We start from the raw sequence: 14,550 nt of genomic DNA on the forward strand, positions 1-14,550 counted from the left end.
GGCTGCTCACCCCGTCAGATCCATTTTGCCACTACTTCGCCGTGCCGCTGCTCTGTGCCCATCGACTATAATGGGGATGAGGGCAGAGCTACGGCGCAGCACGGTGAGAGGCCGCCAGACTAAAAGTACTACATGTCCGACTTTTTCGTCTGGCGGCCTCACGCCGTGCACTGCCATGCTGCACCGTAGCTCCACTCCCGCTATAGTCAATGGGGAGTGGCAGTCCGGCGAAATAGCGGCAGGACGGATCTGACAGGGTGAACAGCCTGTCGGATCCGTCCTGCCGCAAGTGTGAAAGTGCCCTAACAGTCCTTACAGGAAAATTCTGGCACCGGCAAGGGAACTAAAATACCAGCCTTGCTGGTGAACTACTGGCCGGGTGGCAACCCAAGCCACAGAACAGACATGTGATAGTTTTGTTCCGCATCCAATTCTTATTATTGGGGGATTGGATGCGGCCCCTTAATTACAATGGGGCCACAAGAGATGCAGACAGCACACTGTGTGCTGTCTGCATCTTTTTCCGCTCCATTGAAACTAAGGGGTCCGCATCCAATGCCCCAATAATGGGAATTGGATGCGGAACAAAACTATCATGGTTTGATGGGGCTTTATCACTTTATTTAATCAGGTTACCTAAAGAAGATGGCCCAGGGGAGATGGGAACACGACACTGACTGGAGTCCTTTCCTGCAGTCAGTGACGTCTTCCCGCCTCTCTGTAGCCCTCTCCTGCCCCCCTTCCTTCCCAAATGTGACATTTATTTCATTGGTGGCAGTGGTGATGTCCCTCCCTCTCCAGCAGCTTGAAGCTCCCTTATGTGCTGCCGCTGCTGCAGGGGAGGAGGGACCTGTGAGCGCACTGAGGGAGAAAGCGCTGGTGCCTGCATGTGGAGGGAGCCGTCTCTCACTGCGCCCCTGGGGCAGGAGGAAGTGCGCCGGTAAGCTCCGCCTCTTGCACGTACCAGAGTGTGCAGGAGGAGGAGCGCTATATGTGGAGGGAGCCGGCCTGTCTCACTGCGCTCTGGGACAGGAGGAAGTGCGTCGGTAAGCTCCTCCTCCTGCACGGCACAGTGTGCAGGAGATAGTGATGGGAAGTTCGGATCTTTTAGGTGAATCGATTCATTTGAATCAGCTCATTCGGATCAGAATCGGATCTTCGGTTCACTTGGCGAGTCAGACTGCTGAGCTGACTCTCAAGTGAACTGAAGACTCTAAGTGCCGGTGCGCATGCGCAGCTGCTGACTCAGTCAGTGACACTGCAGTGAGTCGGCTCTTCAGCTCTCTGAAGTTGAACTCGTCTCTGATTAGTATTGAGTGAGTCAGGAAGAGTGATTTTTTTATAGTAAAGGGAAGCTGAGGCTGACGTTGGACAGGCGGACAGGAGGAAGCTGTCACTGTGGTGTGCAATGTGAATTGTTGTCTGTTGTGCATTGTTCCCCACAGTGACAACAGTCTGACACTGACAGTAGTACAACGAACCAAGTGATGTGAAATGTGAATGCACAGGGAAAACTATGTGCTGAACTGTGTCATCTGTCCCTTCTCTTATCTCTCTGCTCCTTATCACTGCTGCAACAAGAGCTGACAGCCTCAGTGTAACCTGTTCTACAGTCTGACGACTCACGGCCCTTTTAACTCAATGAATCGAATGAGTCACTGACTGAGTCGGATCTTTAGGTTCTTGTGACTCATTCGATTCCTTTAGACTCCCCGACCCTGCACTACTCCGAGGACTCGAGTCAGAGCTGCAGTGTGCTGTGCTGGCCTCGCCCCCTCAGCTCTGGTCGGTGATTGGTTGGTGGGCGGGGAGGGGAGGGGCTGGCAGAAGCAGCTTCCACTCTAAGATCATATTACTGACTCCTCCCGAGTCCCTCCCTCAGGCTCCTGCTGCCAGCGTGAGGTGAGGTGAGCGTCTCTGTCTGCATTGCTGTGTGCTGTGACTGAGCTGAGCCGGTTCAAACGGATCGATTGGAGGAGCGCTCTGAAGGATGGCCGGGGTCCGGACAACTGGCGGCCGCGGTCCGTATTTGGACCGCGGTCCGCCAGTTGAGTACCCCTGGTATAGTGGCTCATAAGGTTGAAGTATGTGTTAAAATGCTTGTTAGTATTATTGTTATTATTATTATTGTGTGTGTATAATAAAGTTGGCCGTAATGGTCATTTTACCAAACCAAGAAGGTTTCTGTGTGGTTATTGGAAAGGAAGGGGTTTGGTAAGGCCAGCCGGAGGATAATTCTTCCATCCTAGTAAGTCATAAGCCGCTATACACTTTCACCAGAAATAACTGCAGAAGAGAAATGCGTATATATTTTTCTTGTAGTACTGAATAAGATACTAATATATAAGCCTATAAAGGCTTTCAACATAACACTTGCAGCCCAATAACAAATAGCTGGAATGACAGAGCTGTCTAATGACTATTTGGATCCCCAAATAATCGTTCCCTGCACTTGTAAATCACTTTCCTATCAATGTCCCTAGCACCTTCTGATGTCTCTCCCTGCACTAAGATGCTGCAAAATGATTCCTCCCTATTCTTTCCTTGCACTTATAAATCTTTTTTTCTGAATCGTTTTTCCACTTGCTGTTTCTAGCGCCTTCACACGTCTGTCCCTACACTCTGAACGCTGGAAAATGGCAGAATCTAAAATGGCTGCTGTATTTATAGGGCTGTGACATCACAGGGCTGGCTGTTGATTGGCTGCATGCAGGCATGTCAATCTGGGTCATCCCACCTTCCCAGAGTTCCTTGCACCATGTCCTCAGTCCTTACACGTGTAGCTAACATTTTAGGAAAATTGCGATTCGCTACTACGAAGCTCGAGGAATTTTTCCTGAAATTCTAAACAAATTCCACTTCGTCAGCTTCGATTCGCTCATCTCTACTAGTCACCATAAAGTGGCGTTAGAAAACTGTGCCATTCATTGTGTTACAGCCTGATGCATCAACTGCTGCATCTCCCATGGCCCCGCACCCCCTCTCCTGCAGTAAGGGCTTGACAGCATCAGCAGAATGAAGCTGTCATTCCTTCACATTGACTTCAGTGTCATCTATTGCTCCTCACTTATTTCAACAGCAATCGATCACGAGGCGATTGCAAAAAGACAACAGTATGCGTTCACTCATCCAACGGCGCAGAAGATGAATGTGCGCCTTGCATGGCACATGTCTTCAATCTCGTTGTCACCCTTTCCCTAAAGTCTTCCACTGAACTGCAAGAGCCGTTAAAAATGTCCAGGAAACTGTGCATGAACTTCAGCCACTCTTACTTTGCAAAACGTGCCCTTCCTGAGCTGAAACGGCAAAATGCTCTTCCCTAACATCATCTGATTTTCAACTTTTCCACCTGTTGGAACTCCACGCTCCATATGTTAGAACTAGGGATGAGCGAATCGACTTTGGCTGAAACATCCTTGGAACCAAACCCGAGTTCAGGAAATGTTTTTTCACAGTACAAATTAATTTATGAAGTTATTACGCAAAGTCTCGCGAGACTTCGCAAAGTAATAACTTCGGCTCATCGGAGCCAATACATTCCAATATTGTACGGAGCTATTGCTACTTACAGTATTGGAATGACGTTTTATGTAAATCGACTTTGGATGTTTTTTTTATTTTGTTCCACTAAGGAGCTATTTGGACACAGCTCCTTCAGGGGCGCACACAGGTTTTTGGCTTTACTGAAGGGTGCTGTATGCTTTTCTTTTTGTTTAACAGAAAGGATTAGCTATGACATCACTGTAAATAGTGATGGCATAGTACCTATAGAATGGATTAACTATGAATGTGGGTGCACTAGAACGTAATGAACATGGCTATACACTCTCCCTGCACTCTCCCTGCAGTTTAACTTCCAAGCCCTCACACTGAGATTGGGCCAGCAACTGGGAGGAATATGATTAGGCAGAGTGACCTTGGTATACCTGATTTATTGCTATTCTTGACTAATTAATTTGGAACAAATCAAATTTCTTATCAAAGTAAGGCCTCTTTCACACTTGCGTTGTCCGGATCCGGCGTGTACTCCACTTGCCGGAATTACACTCCGGATCCGGAAAAACGCAAGTGTACTGAAAGCATTTGAAGACGGAACCGTCTTCCAAATGCGTTCAGCGTTACTATGGCACCCAGGACGCTATTAAAGTCCTGGTTGCCATAGTAGTAGTGGGGAGCGGGGGAGCGGTATACTTACAGTCCGTGCGGCTCCCCGGGCGCTCCAGAATGACGTCAGAGCGCCCCATGCTCATGGATGACGTGTCCATGTGATCACATGATCCATGCGCTTGGGGCGCCCTGACGTCACTCTGGAGCGCCCGGGGAGCCGCACGGACGGTAAGTATGCTGCTCCCCCGCTCCCCACTACACTTTACCATGGCTGCCAGGACTTTAGCGTCCCGGCAGCCATGGTAACCACTCTGAAAAAGCTAAATGTCGGATGCGGCAATGCGCCGAAACGACGTTTAGCTTAAGGCCGGATCCGGATCAATGGCTTTCAATGGGCATTAATTCCGGATCCGGCCTTGCGGCAAGTGTTCCGGATTTTTGGCCGGAGCAAAAAGCGCAGCATGCTGCGGTATTTTCTCCGGCCAAAAAACGTTCCGTTCCGGAACTGAAGACATCCTGATGCATCCTGAACGGATTTCTCTCCATTCAGAATGCATTAGGATAATCCTGATCAGGATTCTTCCGGCATAGAGCCCCGACGACGGAACTCTATGCCGGAAGACAATAACGCAGGTGTGAAAGAGCCCTTAGGCGAACCTGCCGAATCAAATTTTTATAAACATCACTCATCTTTAATGAAAATAAATGCTATCGCTCACTGATATTTTTTAAAAAAAGATCGTTGTCTTGCAAAACCATCCAGTAGAACCTTAACCTTTATCCATGCATCATTACTAGTTAGTAGGTATCTCAACTTCATAATATCACAATATCAATTTCATGTTTAACAAGATTGAGTAATTTCTTCATGTAAAAAAAAGTCACATCACTGAATTAGCCTCATGCACACAACCGATGTTTTGTTCTTCATCCGAGCCGCACTATTTGCGGCTTGGATGCTGACCCATTTACTTCAATGGGGCCACAAAAGATGCAGACAGCACTCCGTGTGCTTTCCGCATCCGTTGCTCCGTTCTGCAAAAAAAATATAACCTGTCCTATTCTTGTCCGTTTTGCAGACAAGAATATGCATTTATATTAATGTCTGTCCGTGCTGTTCCGCAAATTGCTGAACGCACACGGACGCCATCCCTGTTTTGCAGAACCGCAATTTGCGGACCGCAAAACACACAACGGTCGTGTGCATGAGGCCTTATATGTATTATCAAAATGTGTAAAGCCACCCTTTGAATTTGCATTCTTTCTATTTATATAAACCAAAGGAGCCCATTAAAGGGGTTTTGTGAAGGAATTTTTTTCTTAAAAAGGGGAGGAATAGGCTGAAAACAAAAAGAAGCATTACTCACTTCATTGGTCCTCTGCCATTGCTGTTCCAATATTGCTCTGACTCTAGCTGCTTTCCACTAATCCCAGGAAGACACACAGGAAATGACTGGAGATGCCTGATTAGCTTCTCAAAATAAAAAAAATAAAAAATGAAAAACTCCTCTCCAAACTCATATTTCAATTGACTTCGATAATAGGGAAAACAATTGAGTTATATTACATAGTATAATGTGTATAGATGGCCTTGCGGTTCGCCCGGCGGTCGTTTCGCAGTGAACTTTGCTCGTTCGCGGTTTGCCGAACGGGCGAACATATGGCTATATTCTTTTACATTGTGAAGAACTTTGACCCATGACACATCCATCAGGTGGTACAGGACAGCCAATTGAGACGTTTCAGCACATGGAAATACCACCTACCTTATAAATAAACCTGATCTGGCCGCCATTTTACATTCAGTCTTTTGCCATTGTAGGGAGAGGCTGCTGTGTGGAGCAGGGACAGACTGTTAGGGACACCAAACGCTAGCTAATAGGGCCACAAAAGTCCTTTTAAGGACTGGTATAGGTTTGCTACCGATAGGTGTGACTTACTGAGGGGTCTAATATACTTATAATATACTTTCTAACATAGAAAGTATATTATAGTGCATTTGTATTGTGCAGCAGTTGTGTGCGGTTCTGCTGCGATACTGCAGCTACACAGAGTGCCAAACGCTATTGAAACAAAAAATTTCTACTGGTGTGAAATACCAGTTGCCCCCCCAAAAAATCTGATTGAAGCAGGGGTGTTATATACCAATAATATACTTTCTTTATAGTGCATTTGGGTAGTGCAGCATTTGTTTGTGGTTTAGTTGCGTTACCTCAGCTACAGATAGTGACAAATGCCATTGGAACAAATAATTTCTACTGGTGTGGTATTCCAGTTGCCCCACAAAAAAACAGATTGAAGCAGGGGTGGTGTTATATACCAATTATATGCTTTCTATAGAGTGCATTTGGGTAGTGAAGCATTTGTTTGCGGTTTTGCTGCGCTACGTCAGCTCACAGAGTGACAAACGCTATTGGAACAAATAATTTCTACTGGTGTGAAATACCTCCTGACCCCCCCCCCCCCCCCCCCAGAAAAGTGATTGAGGCAGGGGTGTTATATACCAATTGAATATTTTCTATATAGTGCATTTGGGTAGTGCAGCATTTGTTTCCGGTTTAGCTGCATTACCTCAGCTCACAGAGTGACAAACGCTATTAGAACAAATAATTTCTACTTGTGTGATATACCAGTTGCCCCCCAAAAATCTGATTGAAGCAGGTGTGTTATATACCAATTATATACTTTCTATATAGTGCATTTGGGTAGTGGAGCATTTGTTTGCGGTTTAGCTGCGTTACCTCAGCTACAGATAGTGACAAACGCCATTGGAACAAATAATTTAGACTGGTGTGATATACCAGTTGCCCCCCCCCCCAAAAAAAATTGATTGAAGCAGGGGTGTTATATACCAATTATATACTTTCTATTATTATTATTATTTATTATTAAAGCGCCATTCATTCCATAGCGCTGTACATATGATAAGCGATGCACATACATAATACAGACAATTGCACTAATCATAAACAAGACAAGTTACAAACTGGTACAGAAGGAGAGAGGGCCCTGCCCGTGAGGGCTTACAATCTACATGGTATGGGAGAAGGACACAGTAGGTGCGAGTTAAGTTGGTCATGGCGGTATAGAGGCAGCAGGGTCACTGGTTGTAGGCTTGTCTGAAGAGGTGGGTTTTCAGGTTTATTTTGAAGGATTCCAATGTAGGTGAGAGTCTGATATGTTGGGGTAGCGAGTTCCAGAGTATGGGGGATGCACGAGAGAAATCTTGGAGTCGATTGTGGGAAGAGGCGATAAGAGGAGAGGAGAGAAGGAGGTCTTGTGAGGATCGGAGAGTGCATGTGGGGATGTATCGGGAAAGTAGCTCAGAGATGTAGGGAGGGGACAGGTTATGGACGGCCTTGTATGTATTTGTTAGTACTTTGAAGTGAATTTGCTGGGCAATGGGGAGCCAGTAAAGGGATTGGCAGAGGGGAGAGGCAGAGGAGTAATAGGGTGAGAGGTGGATTAGTCGGGCAGCAGAGTTGAGGATAGATTGGAGGGGTGCGAGAGTGCTAGATGTAAGGCCACAGAGGAGAATGTTGCAGTAGTCTAGGCGGGAGATAATGAGGGCATGTACAAGAATTTTCGCAGATTCAAAGTTAAGGAAAGCACGGATGCGGGAGATGTTTTTGAGTTGGAGGCGGCAGGTGGTGGAAAGAGCTTGGATTTGCGGTCGGAAGGAAAGTGCAGAATCCAAGGTCACTCCAAGGCATCAGACTTTGTTGACCGGGAGAGTGTGCAGCCATTGATCATGATAGATAGGTCTGTTGAGGGGGTTGAACAAGATGGGGGAAAGATTATAAATTCTGTCTTATCCATGTTAAGTTTTAGAAAGCGAGAGGCGAAGAAGGATGATATAGAAGATAGACATTGTGGGATTCGTGATAGTAAGGTGGTGATGTCTGGACCAGAGAGGTAGATTTGTGTGTCGTCAGTGTAGGAGTGATACTGAAAGCCATGGGACTCTATGAGCTGTCCCAGGCCAAAAGTGTAGATAGAGAAGAGCAGGGGTCCTAGGACAGAGCCTTGCGGGACGCCAACAGAGAGGGAATGAGACGAGGAGGTAGTGCGAGAGTGGGAGACGCTAAACGTCCGGTCTGTGAGGTATGATGTGATCCAGAAGAGGGCCAGGTCGTGATGCCAAGAGATGAGAGAGTTTGCAACAGAATGGAGTGGTCAACAGTGTCAAAGGCAGAGGACAGGTCAAGGAGAAGGAGGACAGAGTATTGTTTCTTGGTTGTGGCTGTCAGTAGGTCATTGGTGACTTTGGTAAGGGCAGTCTCGGTCGAGTGGTGGGGTCGGAAGCCAGATTGTAGGCGGTCAAAGAGGGAGCAGGAGGAGAGGTGGGAGGACAGTTCTGAATGGACATGTTGTTCAAGTAGCTTTGAGGCATACGGAAGAAGTGATATGGGGCGATAACTGGACAAGGAAGATGGGTCAAGTGAAGGCTTTTTGAGGATGGGTGTAATGGTAGCATGTTTAAAAGCAGAGGGGAAGACACCAGAGTTTAGTGATAGGTTGAAGAGATGAGTTAGGGTTGGGATAAACACTGTGGTAAGGTTAGGGATGAGGTGGGATGGGATTGGGTCAAGTGCACAGGTGGTCAGAGGAGATTAGAGTGGAGAGTTTTTCTTCTGTAATGGTGGAGAAGCAGGTTTTGGGAGAAGAGGACCGAGCAGTTGTGTAGAGGGTCTGTGGGGACTGTGTAGTGAAGCTTTCCCTGATGTTGACTATCTTTTGTTTGAAATATTTGGCAAAGTCCTCAGCTGAGAAGAGAGGAGAGGGTGGGGGCGCTGGGGGACGGAGAAGGGAGTTAAAAGTGCTAAAAGTTGTTTAGGGCTGTGTGACAGGGAAGATATGAGAGATGAGAAGTAGGCCTGTTTTGCATCAGCGAGTGAGGATTTAAATATGAGGAGGGATTGCTTGTATGCGGTGAAATGATCTTTAGAATGGGATTTCTTCCATTGCCGCTCAGCAGCCCTGGAAGCTTGTCTGAGTTTTTTGGTCAGGTTGGTGTGCCAGGGTTGTCTGTTGATTTTTCGGGTTTTGTTGTGTGTGAGGGGGCAACAGTGTCCAGAGCTGTACTTATTGTGTTGTTATATAGGGTGGTAGCAGCTTCTGGGTCTTGGAGGGAGCATATGGTAGAGAGTGAGAGAAGAGAGTCAGAAAGCAAGCAAAAGTCGAGATGTTTAAGGTTCCTGCGGGGGTGTGTTAGTGTGTGGACCGGGGGAGCAGCAGAAGAGACCAGTGAAGAGAAGGTGAGTAGGTTGTGGTCGGATAGGGTAAGAGGCGAATTAGAAAGGTTAGATAGGGAGCAGAGGCGGGTAAAGATCAGATCCAGAGTGTGACCACCTCTGTGGGTGGGAGCTGAAGACCACTGTGATAGGCCGAAGGAGGAAGAGAGCGATAGGAGTTTAGAGGCGGCCGAGTGGCATGTGTCAATAGGGATGTTGAAGTCACCCATGATGATAGTGGGGATGTCGGCAGAAAGAAAGTGTAGTAGCCAGGTGTTAAAGTGGTCAAGAAAGATGGTGGCTGGGCCTGGAGGGCGGTAAATGACGGCTACTTGAAGGTTGGAGGGAGAGTAGATGCGAACAGAGTGTACTTCAAATGAGGTGAGAAGACCAACTCCTCCACCATGTTTGCAGCCGGGGCGGGGGGTGTGAGTGAATTGAAATCCACTATAAGAGAGTGCAGCAGGGGAGGAGGTGTCAGAGGGTGTCAGCCATGTTTCTGTGAGACCCAGAAAGGAAAGGTTTTGAGAGATGAACAATTCATGAATGTATGACAGTTTTTTACAGACGGAGCGCGCGTTCCATAATGCTCCTGCAAGAGGAACCAAAGGAGCAGGGGTCAGAGGAATAGTTATTAGGTTTAATGGGTTGCAGAAATTTGTAGAAGGAGATTTGTAGTGGGACATGGAGGTGATAGTGGGGATTTGCTGAGGGGGTCCTGGATTTGGAGAGATATCACCAGCAGTAAGGAGAAGCAGAGAAAGTGTTAATAGATGAGAATAAGAGAGGGCATAAGGCGTGTGTGTGTGTGTTTAGGAAGGAAGTGTTTTATGTTGGCAAACAGGTTTGTGCAAGCTGTCAGATGAGAAGGTAAAATGTAGGAAGAGATGAATAGTTCCTTGCAGGATTTAGAAGGAGAGATGAGAGGGGGTGGACAATATCAGACGTTGGAAAAGCTGGGTGCAGCAGTTAGGTTCAATGCAGACATACCAGGATTTAGAAGGAGAGATGAGAGGGGGTGGACAATATCAGACGTTGGAAAAGCTGGGTGCAGCAGTTAGGTTCAATGCAGACATACCAGGATTTAGAGGGAGAGATGAGAGGAGGTGGACAATATCAGACGTTGGAAAAGCTGGGTGCAGCAGTTAGGTTCAATGCAGACATACCAGGATTTAGAAGGAGAGATGAGAGGGGGTGGACAATATCAGACGTTGGAAAAGCTGGGTGCAGCAGTAAGGTTCAATGCAGACATACCTGGAGGTGAGAGAATTGGGTGATGGTCAGTAGGCAGTGATGACAAAGAGGATTCAATATCCATAATATTACATTCTGGTATAATTCAGTCTGTGCACTTAAGAGTGGCACTTGAGAGATGTGGCATTTGGAAAGAGCATTTGGGTAGCGCAGCATTTGTTAGCGGTTTTCCTGCATTATCTCAGCTACAGATAGTGGCAAATGACATTGGAACAAATAATTTCTACTTGATATACCAGTTGCCCCCCCCAAAAAGTGATTGAAGCAGGGATGTGATATACCTTCTTCCACAAATACTTCTCTTCTATAGGGACTTTTGTCACAGGGTCATTTTGAAAATGACAGGCAGAGGAAGAGGCAGGCCATTCCGCAGGGGTGGTCGGGGTCGGGCAGGTTCACCAGGCCGGAGCCTAAGTGGGAAGTTGCAGAAGGTGCGTGCAATTACGTCAAAGGATGCACCAAACTTGGTCACTCAGCCTTCCGCTTTTGCACCCTCCTTATCCTCTCTATGTGCACCCTCTTCACGCTCTGCTGTGTGCACCCCCAAAGACACCACTACTACCACCACCATATCCCCTCCGGAATTATTTTCCCATCCATTACAAGACTTTACCAATGCGCAGCCATTCTTGGCATCTGATCAGGAAGAGGAGGTATCAACGGTCGCCATCCAGCAGTCTGACGACAGTACCTAGATCTCTAATGTCAGTTGTGGTGAAGGGGACGATGATGATGTGTCGATGGATGTCACATGGGTGCCCACAAGAGAGGAAGAGGAGGGGAGTTCAGAGGAAGAGACGGAGCAGCAGATAGGGAGGAGAAGCAGGCAGAACTTACAGTGCACCGGAGGCAAAAAGCAGACTGCTAATGTATCTGGAACGAGCCATCCACCATGCACGGTCACATCTGGCGCTCCCAGGACGCTGGCACATGGCTCTGCAGTGTGGGCTTTTTTAACCGTGTCCGCTGCTGACAATAGTGTTGCCATCTGCAGCCTGTGCTGTCAACGCATAAGTCGCGGTAAGCCCAACACTCACCTAGGGATGACCTCCATAAGAAGGCACCTGGCTTCCCATCACCGAGCCCAGTGGGAGCAACACCGTCAGAACCCACAAAGACATACTCCTGGTGCTCCACGTCCTGACTATTCTCCTTTCCCTTCTCCACTCTCCTCCTATTTGTCTTCCACTCTACCTTCCACCGTGCCGTCGTCGCGTTCATTTGGCAAAAGGCAGGCTTCCATGGCCCAAATGTTCGAGCAAAAAAATATGATGACGCCGGATAACCCTCTTGTCCAACGGCTGACCGCCGGCTTGTCGTAACTGCTAGCCTGCCAAATACAGCCATATAAATTGGTGGACTCGGAGGCCTTTAGAAAATTTGTGGCCATTGGCACACCGCAATGGAAGTTACCCGGAAGGAAATATTTCTCCCAGAAGGGCATCCTAGAGCTATATGGCCACCACGTTCAGCGGAAAGTGAAGGTATCTCTGGCACACAGTGTCTGTGCCAAGATACATCTGACCACAGTCACGTGGTCTAGCAAACATGGGCAGGGAAGGTACATAACTTTTACTGCCCACTGGGTGAACCTTCTGACGGCCGTCAAGCATGCAACCCGTGGCACCCGTGTAGATTTGGTGTTGCCGCCACGGATTGCATGCAGGCTTGCCTATTCTTCTCCTCCATCTACTCCATCCTCCCTCTGCTCGGCTGACTCTTCCTTTTCAACTGCTACCGCCTCATTCCGCTGCCCCCCCCCCAAGCTCCCCAGAACCTATTCGACGTGCCAGGTGAGACGTTGCCATGCTGTGCTGCGGCTGTTGTGCCTGGAAGCCAAGAGCCACACTGGTCCAGCACTCTTTTCAGTTTTGCGGTCACAGACTGATCAGTTGCTAAATCCGCTCAATTTGACAGTTGGAAAAGTGGTGTGCGACAATGGTGCCAATCTGCTGAGCACGCTGAAACAGGGCAAAATGACACAGGTGCCGTGCATGGCACACGTCCTGAACTTAGTCATGCAGCGATTCGTTGCCAAATACCCCGGGGTCCAGGACGCCTTGCGGCAGGCCAGGAAAATCTCTGGCTGTTTTAGAAAGTCTTACACGGCTCGCCTTGCTGACGTTCAGCGGCGACACCACCTGTCTGTCAGACGTCTGATTTGTGATCGCCCGACGCGATGGAACTTCACCTTGTATATGCTTGATAGGCTGCTCCAGCAGAAACGTGCAGTTAACGACTACCTGTACAAACTCTGCGGCAGGACAGGTTCTGGGGAACTTGGAATTTTTTCACCGCGCCAGTGGCTGCTCATGTGCGACACATGCAGACTTCTGCGGCCATTTGATGAGATCACCAAACTGGTCAGTCACAACCAGGGCGCCATCAGTGACATCGTAACTTATGCCTTTCTTGAGCATCGTGTCATTGATCAAGCCGTCGAGGAGCAGGAGCAGGAAGATGAGGAAGTCGCAATGCTGAATGAATTCCTAGGGGGGGGCTACTCCATCTGAAAGTCGGAAGATTCTGAAGACGAGTCAGAGGAGGATGGTTACAGGGCAGAGGAGAAGCAAGAAGAGCATACTTTAAACGTTTCTGGGATCCCTGGTGTTGTCCGTGGCTGGGGGTAGGAGACCGAGGATGACATTATCCTGGATGATGAGCAGGAGCCAGGCCACTACACCGCTTCCAGTTTAGTGCAAATGGGGGCCTTCATGCTCCAGTGTTTGAAGAGGGACCCCCGTATAAAAAAACCTAAAGGCCAAGGATTGGTACTGGGTGGCAACATACTTAGACCCCCGTACAAACATAAAATGGCAGACATGTTACCACCATAACAGAGGGCTGTCAGAATGCAGCACTTCCTGGCCTTGCTTTGAGAAATGCTGCATTCTGCTTTTGCGGGCACTGGCTGAGGAATTTCCACTCACAGAGAAAAAGTTGCGGGTACCAATCCAATAGCGCATGCAAGAAGAGGTTGGTTTGAAGATGTGTTGGGTACTTCGGATATGAGATCATTCTTGCAGCCAACCCATCGACAGCCGCCCTCCGTATCTGGCCTCACGGAACGCCTAGACCGACAGATGTCCGACTACATCGGGTTAACAGCCGATGTGGACGCTCTGAGAAGCGAAGAACCCCTGGTCTACTGGGTGTACAGGCTTGACTTGTGGTGAGAGCTGGCACAATTTGCCATGGAACTGTTGGCTGGCCCTCGTCCAGTGTCCTGTCCGAAAGGACGTTCAGCGCAGCAGGTGGGATCATGACCGATAAGTGCACTCGCCTAGCTCACGACAGTGTGGACTACCTCACATTTCTAAGAATTAATGAGGCATGGATCTCAGAGGAATTCAACACCTGTGATGACCACGCTTAATTAAATTTCCTCATGCCATCCCACAAATATCTGCCACCACCCAGAACAAATATTGGTCCCTCTCTTAGGTAAATACAGCGGCATAAATGGCCTTTTCTGTCCGTTGAATGCCTAATGTTTTGGGCCTCGGAGGAATTCAACACCTGCGACGACCACGTGTTTCAACTATTGTCATTAGGTTTTTTTTAAGAGGGGGGATTTCATTAGCCATGTTTTTAATCCAATTTTATATTTTTAGTTCTTTTAAACATATGTATTTGACCTGTATTTGTACTGGCCTTCAGTAAAATTGATATCCATTGACCATCTAATAGACCTCCAGCCACATACTTACTTGTTCTTTTATGTACACTGAATGCATAATTTTTGGGGCCTGTAGTCCCCTGGCCTGCTGGAAAATTGATATCCAATGACCGTGTAATCTACCTTCAGCCACTTACTTACTTATTCTTTTATGTCTGCTAAATGCATCATTTTTGGGCCTGTAGTACACTGGCCTGCTGGAAAAATGATATCCAATGATGGTGTAATCTACCTTCAGTCCCTTACTTACTTGTTCTTTTATGTACGCTGAATGCA

Source organism: Bufo bufo, chromosome 3, assembly GCF_905171765.1.
Source record: "Bufo bufo chromosome 3, aBufBuf1.1, whole genome shotgun sequence".
Classification (NCBI taxonomy): Eukaryota; Metazoa; Chordata; class Amphibia; order Anura; family Bufonidae; genus Bufo; species Bufo bufo.